Source organism: Triturus cristatus, chromosome 5_1 (genome assembly GCF_964204655.1).
Source record: "Triturus cristatus chromosome 5_1, aTriCri1.1, whole genome shotgun sequence".
In the NCBI taxonomy this organism is placed as follows: Eukaryota; Metazoa; Chordata; class Amphibia; order Caudata; family Salamandridae; genus Triturus; species Triturus cristatus.
Window position 1 is genome coordinate 43,066,307 of NC_140587.1, and position 11,782 is coordinate 43,078,088.

The following is an 11,782-nucleotide window of genomic DNA, read 5'->3' on the forward strand; positions in this document are numbered from 1 at the left end:
CTACAACACCCACCACCTCTGAAGCAACAACTAGCACCGTCCCCAGGCACCACCACACCAGCAGGCTCCTCCCCCTGAGCTAGAGCAGGGAAACCCCACACAGACCCTCCACCCACCACCTCCAAAGCAACAACTACCACCGTCCCCAGGCACCCCCACACCAGCAGGCTCCTCCCCCTGAGCTAGAGCAGGGGAACACCACACAGCCCCACCACCCACCACCTCCAAAGCAACAACTAGCACCGTCCCCAGGCACCACCACACCAGCAGGCTCCCCCCTGAGCTAGAGCAGGGGAACACCACACAGCCCCACCAGCCACCACCCACACCCTCTAAAGCCACAGCTAGCACCGTCCCCAGGCACCACCACACCAGCAGGCTCCTCCCCCTGAGCTAGAGCAGGGAAACCCCACACAGACCCTCCACCCACCACCTCCAAAGCAACAACAAGCACAGTCGCCTCCCCTTCCACTGCAAAGAACAACCAGCCACTCTCTCTTGACTATCAGAATCAATCAACAGGCAGGCACTGCACCCACAATGCCAGAACATGACAGTATCTGCACGCTGGGCACTGCATCGAACAATCAATCACTGCACGCTGTTTGATCTCTGCCAGATACAATTCCAGGCTGCCTACTGTGAGAAGTTGGCCTGGTATATGCTGTCCACTAATTAAAGTGGGCACCTCGTACCTGTCCAAACAACCCTTATTGATGATTAGGTTAAAGACAACCTTTATTGAAAGCTATCCTAGTGGTAGCTATTGAGAGCAGCCTTCAGGCTAAGTCTCGAAGGAATGTAAAGCAGCTTGGTTTACCACATCAGAACCTCCTGAATGACCAAATGAAGGGAGAACTACACAAGATATATAAAATATATGTATTTATTACTAAACACTCTCTACTAACCTCTTTCTGAGATTAGAGCACAAAGCACACAATATTAAATCAATAGAATGACAGTAAATAGCACAATACACAGCGGGCTCCAGGGGGAGACCGAACCATATACTAAGAAAGTGGTAGAGCACGTAGAATCACTGGGACCCCAAGGAACCACCCAAGGTAGTGACACAGGGGACCCACGGAGGATGGGTGCAGTGTGTGAACACAGGCACGAGCTCCGTACAACTCTATGGGAAGGTCGCGGTTGGAAAATTACAGTTTAAGGACACTTCGGAGAGGAATTCAAGCAAACCAATCAGATACATTAGGTGCCTGCTGCTGCATGGGGAGTAACTCCTTTACTCCAAGGGAGATTCTTCTGTCATCCAGCGAAGTTTAGACTGTCGAAGTACTTGGTTTCTGTAGCAGAGTTTAGTCCAGGTAAAATCTAAAGTTCTGTAGTCAGGGTTCCTACTTTATACCCAAGGAAGGGGTGGGACAAACTCTGGGGACCCACCTATGGGAGGGTCAGGACAGAGGGGTGGCTACACCCATGTTCTTTGTCTAGTTTCACATCAGAGCAGGAGCAAATGGCTCCTGCAACCGGTTTGAACTGGACTATGCACAGGGACGCCAAATATGCCCCTAGTGCAGACTTTCAAACACTCTCAGAGTGCACCCACCCAGCCCCAATACACTAAATCCTGTCTGGGAGGTGGTCACACCTCCCTGTGACAGGAAACCTATTGTCAAGCCTTCCCCTGCTCGAGCTCAGCTCAGCAGCAGGAGGGCAGACTCGTGTCCGTGGCTGGCAGCATCCATTTTGTGATGCCCAGGTCAAGAAAGCTGGTACCGGATAGAACGGTCACCCACAGTAGTGGTTCTAGAAGGGAGGAATCGTTTCACTGGTGTGGAGGTATGATTCCAAGGTGTTTGACACCAAACACGACATGTTTCTAAGCAGCCGTTTTAAAGTTAGCATTTACCGTGAGGTTATAATGCACTTAAATATATATGGTTGGCTGCATCACAGACAACCCCAGAAAATAGGTTCTGAAGGCTTCAGAGGGGCTCTGCTCATGTAGGAGCACCCTCTCACATAAAACCCAGCACCCTGCCTTCAGGATTGATAAGGACTGCCATAGGGGTGACAGATAGGTTTATATGTGTAGTGATTTAGAATAGTTATAGTGAACCTATATCTAAGTAAGGGGTGCATGCACCACCTTACACAGGCTGCAGTAGCAGACCTGTGGTGTCAGTTTGAATGGTCTCTTAGGGGTGGCACAATACATGCTGCAGCCCCTGGGAGGCCTATGGGGTACCTATGCCCTTGGTACATAGTGTACCATATACTATGGACTGATAAGGGTACCCCAGTATCCAATCTGGAGTGTACCTAAAGTACATGCACTCAATTTAGAGGAGAAAGCAGATAGACTGGGGTCCTGGATAGCAGGATCCCAGTCAGTCTAAGTCGACAACAGTGATACATCAGCAAAAAGTGGGGGTAATCATAAGAAGCAGATCCTACTCTCCTACACAACCCCCCGCCAAACACAGGGACATTAAACTAACCTTGGCCAGTTGAGTCTTCATGTTGTAAGTGGAAATATATGGAGAGTGTATTGGCATGGTTACTCCAAGGTCTATGTTCCACTGCATAGTCCATCCCCTGTAGAGAAATGGACCAACTCAAAAGTTTGGGGTTTTCACCCTTGATCTGTTGTAGCCATAAGAGGGGCTTATGGTCTGTCTGAACAATGAAGTGAGTGCCAAATAAGTATGGCCTCAGCTTTTTCAAGGCCCAAACCACAGCAAAGGGTTCCCTCTCAATAGCTGACCAACGTTTCTCTCTGGGGGTCAGCCTTCTGCTAATAAAAGCCACTGGCTGATCCTGACCCTCTTCATTCAGTTGTGATAACACAGCCCCTACCCCCAACTCAGAAGCATCAGTTTGAACAATGAATTGTTTGGAATAGTCAGGACTGAATGGGAGCAGTGCACATGGCCTGCTTCAGGCCATCAAATGCCTTTTGACAGCTAGCTGTCTACTGAACTTTCTTAGGCATTTTCTTGGCAGTGAAGTCATTCAAATGGGTCACTATGGATCCATAACCTTTGACAAACCTCCTGTAGTACCCAGTCAGGCCCAAGAAAGCTCTGACCTGAGTCTGGGTAGATGGAGCAACACAGTCCATGATGGTCTGGATTTTGCTCTGCAATGGTTGAACCTGACTTCCACCCACAAGGTGGCCTAGGTATACAACCTGACTCTGCCCTATCTGGCACTTGGTGGCCTTGATAGTTAGGCCTGCCTTTTTCAGGGCCTCCAAAACATTTCTCAGGTGGACCAGGTGATCCTCCCAGGTGGACCTAAAGACAGCAATATCATCTAGATAAGCTGCACTATAGGCTTCCAGGCCAGAAAGAACCTTGCTCACCAACCTTTGAAAAGTGGCAGGTACATTCTTCAAACCAAAGGGCATCACCACAAATTAGTAGTGCCCACTAGGGGTTGAGAATGATGTCTTTGGCTTTGCATCCTCAGCTAATCTGATTTGCCAGTAGCCAGCTGTTAGGTCAAAAGTACTCAGAAACTTGGCTGAGGCTAAAGTATCTATTTGTTCATCTGCCCTGGGTATCGGATGGGCATCAGTCCTAGTGACTGCATTGAGACCCCTGTAGTCAACACAGAACCTCATCTCTCTCTTGCCATTCTGGGTGTGAGGTGGTACCAAGACTACTGGACTAGCCCAAGGGCTATCTGAGGGTTCAATTACTCCGAAATCCAACATTTTCTGGACTTCAGTCCTGAATCAGTCCCTGACCAGGTCAGGTTGCCTGTAAATCTAATTTTCAACAGGCAGACTATCGCCTGTGTCCACTTCATGAGTGCACCAGGTAATCTGACTTGGAGTCAGTAAGAGCATATGTCTGAACTGATTCAGGACTCTCCTGCAATCATTTTGCTGCTGGTCAGTGAGGCTGCCTGCCAAGGCTACACCATCAACTGAACCATCCTCAGGGTTCTCTGAGAGCAGGTCAGGGATTGGGTCACTCTCTTCCTCCTGTCCCTCATCAGTAGCCATGAGCAAGCCCCTGTCTGCCCTGTCAACATAAGGTGTGAGCCTGTTCACATGGAGCACCCTATGGGGAGTTCCAAGGTCCACCAGGTAGGTAACCTCTCCCTTTTGCTCAATGATTGTATGAGGGCCACTCCACTTGTCTTGGAGGGCTGCTGGGGCCACAGACTCCAACACCCATACTTTCTGTCCTGGCTAATAAACAGTCAACACAGCCTTTTGGTCATGCCAGGCCTTTTGCACTTCCTGGTTAGCCACAAGGTTTTTGGATGCCTTCTTCATGTACTCAGCAATTCTGGAGCAGAGACCAAGCACATAGCCCACAATATCCTGTTTAGGGGGTTTGAGAGGTAACTCCCATCCCTCCTTCACTAGACATAAAGGACCCCTAACTGGATGTCCAAACAGAAGTTCAAAAGAGCTGTAACCAACCCCCTTCTGAGGAATCTCTCTGTAGGCAAAGAGAAGGCAGGGCAAAAGTATATTCCATCTACGCCTGAGCTTTTCGGGGAGACCTTTAATCATGCCCTTGAGGGTTTTGTTGAACCTTTCAACTTACTAACCCATTGTATTGTGGGTGATAAAGGGTGGTACATTTGTAATGTACTCCACACTCCTTCCACATAGAAGTCAAGTAGCCAGACATAAAGTTTGCAGCTCTGTCTGATAATACCTCCTTAGGAAAACCCGCCATGGGAAAGATTCCCAGGAGGGCTCTAGCCACAACAGGAGCTGTGGTAGTCCTAAGTGGAATAGCTTCTGGATACCTAGTGGCATTGTCCACCACCACTAGTATATATCTGTGCCCAGCAGTTTGAGGATCCATGGGAACAACAATGTAAATCCCAACCCTCTCAAAGGGAAACCCCACCACAGGTAGCGGTATCAGGAGGTCCTTTGTAGTACCACATGCCTTACCACTGGCTTGACAAGTGAATCAGGAGTGACAAAACTCCTTTGTGTCCTCTGACATGTGAGGCCAATGAAAGTGAGGAACAAGTCTGTCCCAGGTCTTGTTTTGGCCTAAGTGTCCTGCTAATGGGACATCATGTGCCAGTGTCAATAGGAAGCCCCTAAACTTCAGAGGTATTATCAACCTCCTGGTAACACCAGGTTTGGGGTCTCTACCCTCTGAGTATAAGAGTCCACCATCCCAGTAAATTCTGTGAGACCCACTGGCACTCCCAGCAGCCTCAGCAGCAACTTGCTGACTGAGGGGTTCAAGAGAGGGGCAGCTCGGCTGCTCCTGGCTCGGATCTGCCCTGGAAGGCCCCCCTGTCCCCAAGAACTCAACCTGATCAGGTTCAAGCTCCTCCAAGACAGTTCTTTCTTCAGGACTAAGATCATCTCCCTCAAGAGAATGATCTGCATTCTGAGGCAGGGGGAAGACACTGTCTTACCCCTACTGCTCCTCCTCTTGGAAGGCACCGGGTCCATTATTCCAGGATCCAGGGCCTGTTCAGTGGAAGAAATGTTTGCCTGTGACCTAGTCATGGCAAACACATCTGCAGGGATGCCCAGCATTTCTGCATGTGTCCTGAGTTCTACCTCAGCCCAAGCTGAAGGTTCCAAATCATTGCTAAATAAGCATTCCTCTGGGCGGTCTGTACTTACCACAACCTTCTTAGGGCCAGTTACCCCTCCCCAGGTGAAATTCACAACTGCCAAGGAATGTCCTGTCCTGACATTGCTTACATTGGTCACTTGGTACATCTCCCCAAGTATGATTTGCTCAGGGACCACAAGATCTTTTGTCACCATTGTGACACTTGCACCTGTGTCCCTGAATGCCAAAGCCTCCTTACCATTGATCAAAGTCTGCTGTCTGTATTTGCCCAGATTACTTGAACTTACAAATAAGGAGGCCATATCCATGCCTCCATCACAGGCTAACTAGGCCTGGGCTAAAATTCCGTTCCGCTCGCGGAAGTTGCGATAAATTTACATTTTCGCGCTCCGCGGAGAGCGCGAAGATGCCAAAATTTCCGCAATCTGCATTTTACTGAAATTTTTTTGATTGCTCGCGCTGTAAAATAATACATTCTCGCGTGTGCGCGATCGCCTTACCTGAATCCCTGCGTTCGCCGACAAGTTTCCCCGATCCGGTCGCGTTCTCCACGAGATGTTGGATTGTTGGTAGCCATTTGCGCTGTCTTGCGACAGTTCGCGCCCGCAGTAACGTCATTCGTCGCGCGATCACGTCTTTCTTCTCGCGATCATGCACCGCGAGACAAGTGAAAACAAGATGGCTGCGCCCGCGAGCAACCGCATGGGTAAGCTGGCGAGCCGCGACCACGCAGAAAATACCGCGAACGGGCGCAAAAAAAACTTCCGCATCTTCGTGATATTTCCGCGTGTTTGCGGAGATTTTTAACATTTTCGCGATAATTTGCAAAAGTGATTTTCGCAAATTCCGCCCACCCCTAAGGCTAACACAGCCTGAATTGGAATTCTGACTAGGCCAGAATCCATCTCAGATCCCAGGGTTAACCCTACTGCACCCTTATTCTGTGTACCACCACTTTGAGCTAAAGTAGGGAGAACAGTTGCCTTAGGGGCAGTTGTGGCTGGAGTAGATTCCTTGGCTTTTGAACAATCATTTGTCCAATGGGTCTTCTGTTTACAGATATGGCACCAAGGTTTCTTTTTGCCTTTACCCTTGTTTGATTGTGACTCCCCCAGATGAAGACTTTTGGGTCCCTTGAGAAGACTTCTGGTCTTTACCCTTCTCTCCACCCATATCTGAGGTTTTAGCATCTTGCTTCTTAGAGTCACCACCTTGGTTCTGAGTTTTCTGCCTCACCCTGGTTCTGACCCTTTTGTCTGCCTTCTGTCCTAATTCTTGGGGAGAGGTCAGATCAGAGTCCACCAGGTACTGATGCAACAACTGATTTTGATAATTATTAAGGATCTGTTCACTCATAATTAAATTGTACAATCCTTTAAAATCACACACGTTACTGCCAAGTACCCAGACTTCCAGAGCCTTAGTAGCACAATATACGAAGTCAACTGAGTCCTCAGTCTGTGTCTTCTGGGTGTCTCTGAACTTAATCCTGTATTGCTCAGTGGTTAAGCCAAACACATCAATGAGAGCACTCTTCAAGACTTTGTAATTATCAGCATCCTCTTCTCTTACAGCGAGCAGCTTATCCTTTGTCTGCAAAAGGAGAGCCAAAAGATTGCTGCCCACTGCTCTTGAGGGACCCACTGTACTTTACAGGCCCTCTCTAGTGCAGTGATCAATTTGTGGATGTCATTCCCACTCTGATAGGGAGGGACTATCTTGTTCAGGTTCCTGTGGTCATGAGTATGTTCTCTACCTCTAGGGACACTGGTGCTGCCACCATGGGGATCTAGCCCCAACCTTCTGGAAGCTCTCTGGGGCTCTAGGGATTCCCTGTCTAAGGCCAAGTGTCCCCTCTTGAGCCTGAGTTTGATTCTCTCATACTCAAGTAACTGACACTTCTTCTCATAAGAGGAGTCCCTTTTATGAGAAGCAGAGGTCCCTGCAGAAGTACCTGAATGATTAGATTCCTGAGAAGGAGATCTTGATCTTCTAGGTAGATGTTGTACTCTCCCTGGTGGAGTAAAGAGAGGGCCACTGGGGCTTTCTCCCCCACCTGAAGGAAGAGTTGGATTTTCCAGGTTAGAATCATTTTGATCCTCCTGGCCAGCATCTGAGTCCAGATCAAAGAAGTGTTTACCTCCTGCTCTGTCCTCACCTCCTGTCCCGCCCACTCTTTCTACTTCATCAGACCCTGGGGGCTTTCTGAGGTCATCTAAGAGCAACATCTCTATGAGACGTTGAGTGCTTGCACTTCTCCCTGTTCTCACCTTCCTAGATGCACACATGTTTCTCAATTCTTGGAATGAGAGACTATCATATCTAGTTGTCAGAGACCCACTGTCTTCTGGCCTTGAGGACATACGAGTGTTATGTGGTGTAGGCACTTACCTAACCTAGTGGGGACTAAACTCTCTTGAGTTGGAGAAAGGGTGTGCTAGACACTTGACTGCCCAACTCCAAGTTCAGTAGAACTTACTTATTCAATCTTGATGTATTATATGTACCTCAATACCTATAGTGGTTTTCAGTTAGTCACTCAATGAGATTATCTGGTAAAACAATAGCAAGCTTGAATCCCAACTTCTGCAGATCAATGTGCGAAATTGGCCCGGTTTATGCTGTCCACTAATTAAAGTGGGCACTCTGTACCAGTCCAAACAACCCTTATTGATGATTAGGATAAAGACAACCTTTATAGAAAGCTATCCTAGTGGTAGCTATGGAGAGCAGCCTTCAGGCTAAGTCTCGAAGGAATGTAAAGCAGCTTGTTTTACAAGATCAGAACCTCCTGAATGACCAAACAAAAGGAGAACCACACAAGAGATATATAGAATATATGTATTTATTACCAAACACTTTCTACTAATCTCTTTATGAGATTAGAGAACAAAGCACACAATATTAAATCAATAGAACGACAGTAAATAGCACAATACACAGCAGGCTCCAGGGGGACACCGAACCATATACTAAGAAAGTGGTATAACAACCATGACTTGACTAGACACAGTGCCTAGAGCACGTAGAACTACTGGGACCCCAAGGAACCACCCAAGGTAGTGACACAGGGCAGTGTGTGAACACAGGCGCGAGCTCCGTACAACTCTATGGGAAAGTCGCGGTTGAAAAATGACAGTTTAAGGACACTTTGGAGAGAACTTCAAGCAAACCCTTTGGAACATAGAAGGTTCTAAGGCCAGCACCCTTGTGAGTACTGAGGTACCCGTGTAACCTATCTCAGAGGAGCCGGATGCATAGGGGTCAACTAGTGTCGGAAACCCTTGTCGTTTTCAATGGCGTGATGCAAAGAAGTGCTGCCGCCGGGAAGATGTAAAGTGTCCGGTGGGATCCAAGCCTGGATCCAAGATAAGAAGAACCTGGAATCAGAGGGGACAGAGTCTGGGTCACTTCAGAGTGACCAGGGGCACGATAGACGAATGCCCACCAATGTCGGGTGCTTCAGGTGAGAATATTGGATGCTTGGCTCTGCAGCCACAGGGACCAGGAGATGTCGACGATGACCAAACTCTAGAGGTGAGCTGTCCCACAAAGGATGTCGAGTGCAGGGGGGTCAGTATCTGGATCGAACACCAACAAGCCTTGGCAACTGCAACCCATGCAGGCAGAGGAAATAAGCTTCGGTGAGGACCAGCAAGTTCCTGAGGACTCTCCAAGCAATGGAGAGTCAGGGCACAGCTGGAGCAACCAGGAAAGCGCAAGGAAAGTCAAAGTTACTGTTAAAATGCGGTCTACTCCAAACACCAGATGGACTCAGGTAGGAGAACAGCAATTCTTTATTCAATTAAGTTGTCCTGCATGGAAAGCGAAGCTCTCCCTTGGCCAGCCAGTTATCAACTGCCAGGCTCAGAATCCTATCCTCCTAGGTCGAACGTGGAATGCACTGAACACAGCGCTCCACACTCCACACTAGGGGTTCCTTAACAGATCAAGCCTAGAAGAAGATTACAACACATCCTCTTCTCTTATACAAATAAATGAACAATGAATGAATGAAGTACAGGGAAAAAGAATAAACAAAGTACATAACATTTTTCTTCCTTAATTTGCATGGTGCACGCCATGCAACAATTACTTAACATTTTAAAGAAGAACATAAAGAAACACTTACACCAATAGGTCCCATCAGTTACATATGTAATCTCTCAAATAACCTGGAGGATGGCGACCCCTCACATGCTTCTCTTCTCTTGCAACCGGAACTATTGAATCAGCCCCATCCAAAGAGACAGAGGCATCACCACCACCTTGTCTTCCCACATGAGTGGAACCACTGTCAAGAGAACTGTTCAACAAATCAAGATCAGACATAGATAGAAAAGTGTTACCACCATCTGTGACTTTACCTTCTTTCTTGACATCACCACTAACATTACTTTTCTGGTACAGTGCCACACGTCTATAGTTCCACTTGTCCCCATTGTCCAGAATCACACCATAAGGTAAGGTGTGTTTAACCTTGTAAGGACCTAAAAACTTTGAAACCCGAGCACCAGGTCTGCCACTGCGTACTTTTACCAAATCACCTGAAGAAATGTGTTTCCCAGATTTCTTCTCCGTACACCCCCCATGTTGAGAAGAGGAGGATAAACTACTACTGGGTGCAGAATCTCTCAACACCATCTCTTTAAACCATGTGGGAACCAGTTTGGTGTTGGGCAGTCTACCACGCATCTGTTCAAACGGTGTCTTGCCTGTCACTCCATGCGCACTCGAGCGATACGCCCACAGCATTTCAGACACCAACCCCTCAACTCCAATTCCGCTAGACCGGGCCATCTGAATAGTACCTTTAACAAGCCGGTTTGCCCTCTCAACCATCCCATTGCCCTGCGGATTATAAAGAGAGGTGCGAACATGTTTGATGCCAAAGGACCCCAGAAATTTCTGCATCTCATCAGACGTCAGCTGAGTACCATTGTCCGTTATCAAGACTGCGGGTATGCCTTCCTCCCGACATATTTCCTTTAGGACACCAATAGTGGATGATGTGGTGATATCCTTCAGAAACTTAACTATCAACCACTTTGAATGGACATCCACCACTACCAAGCCAAACCGTAAACTCTCCCTCAGTTCATTCATGGGTCCAATGAAGTCTAAGCAAACACTATGCCATGGTTGACCTGGATCTGTTATATGTCCTAAGGAAGCTTGGACCCCTACTTTCAACCGTTTGTCACTCTCCTTACAAACCTCGCAATTAGCAACTACAGAATCTACATCTGAATCCATTCCAGGCCACCACCAATTTGCTCTCAACCTTTTTTTAGTCCTAGTTTGGCCCAGATGCCCTTCGTGAGCCAAGCTTATTAGGTTATGCCTTAACGCCACAGGTGGAATAAACAGTTCCCCTCGCATGATTACAACATCCCCACATACAGACAGTTCATCAAGGATCTTAACATACGGCCTAGTGGCGTGAGAGACTGAGCTTTCTCTTCTACCCCCCAAGAGAATCAAACGTTTAAGTTCTAACATAGAATTGTCAGAAGACATTTCCCTTAACCAATCTGCCTTTGTAATGGCTTGGGATTCAACCACACTCAATACATCTTGTACTGATGCTACAGCTCCTTCACTTTGTTTCTTCAAGACAGCAATTTTATCAACTATCTCCCAATCAAGAGATAATCTTGATAAGCAGTCGGCTTGTACATTCCTCCAACCTTGAATATAAACCACATCATAGCAATACTCTTGAAGGCGAGAGGCTAATCTAGCCAATCTTGCTGAACACTTGTTTGTACCCCCTGGTAACAACACCTTGATGAGAGGTTTGTGATCTGATTTGAGTGTGAATCTGGAACCCCACAAATAGGTTCTAAAGTATTCACACCCCCAAGCAGCAGCCAAAGTTTCCCGTTCTATCACCGAATAATTTTTCTCGGAATCAGTCAGCGTCCTGGATGCAAATGCCACCGTCTTCTCATGACCATTATGTAACTGAGCCAAAACTGCTCCAAGACCTGTGGCACTGGCATCAACAGTGAGTACTGATTGACGCTTGGTGTTAAAAGGAGTGAGAATACCTGCTTCACAAATGCTTTTCTTAATCTCCTCAAAGCATGTCTGATGAGAAGTGCTCCACACAAAAGCGACTCCCTTCTTTAAGAGGGATCTCAAAACCACAGTTTTGGTTGAAAAATCCTTAACAAACTTAGAGTAATACTCTATAAGTCCTAAGAAGGACCTCAGCTTGTCCTTATCCGAGGGAACAG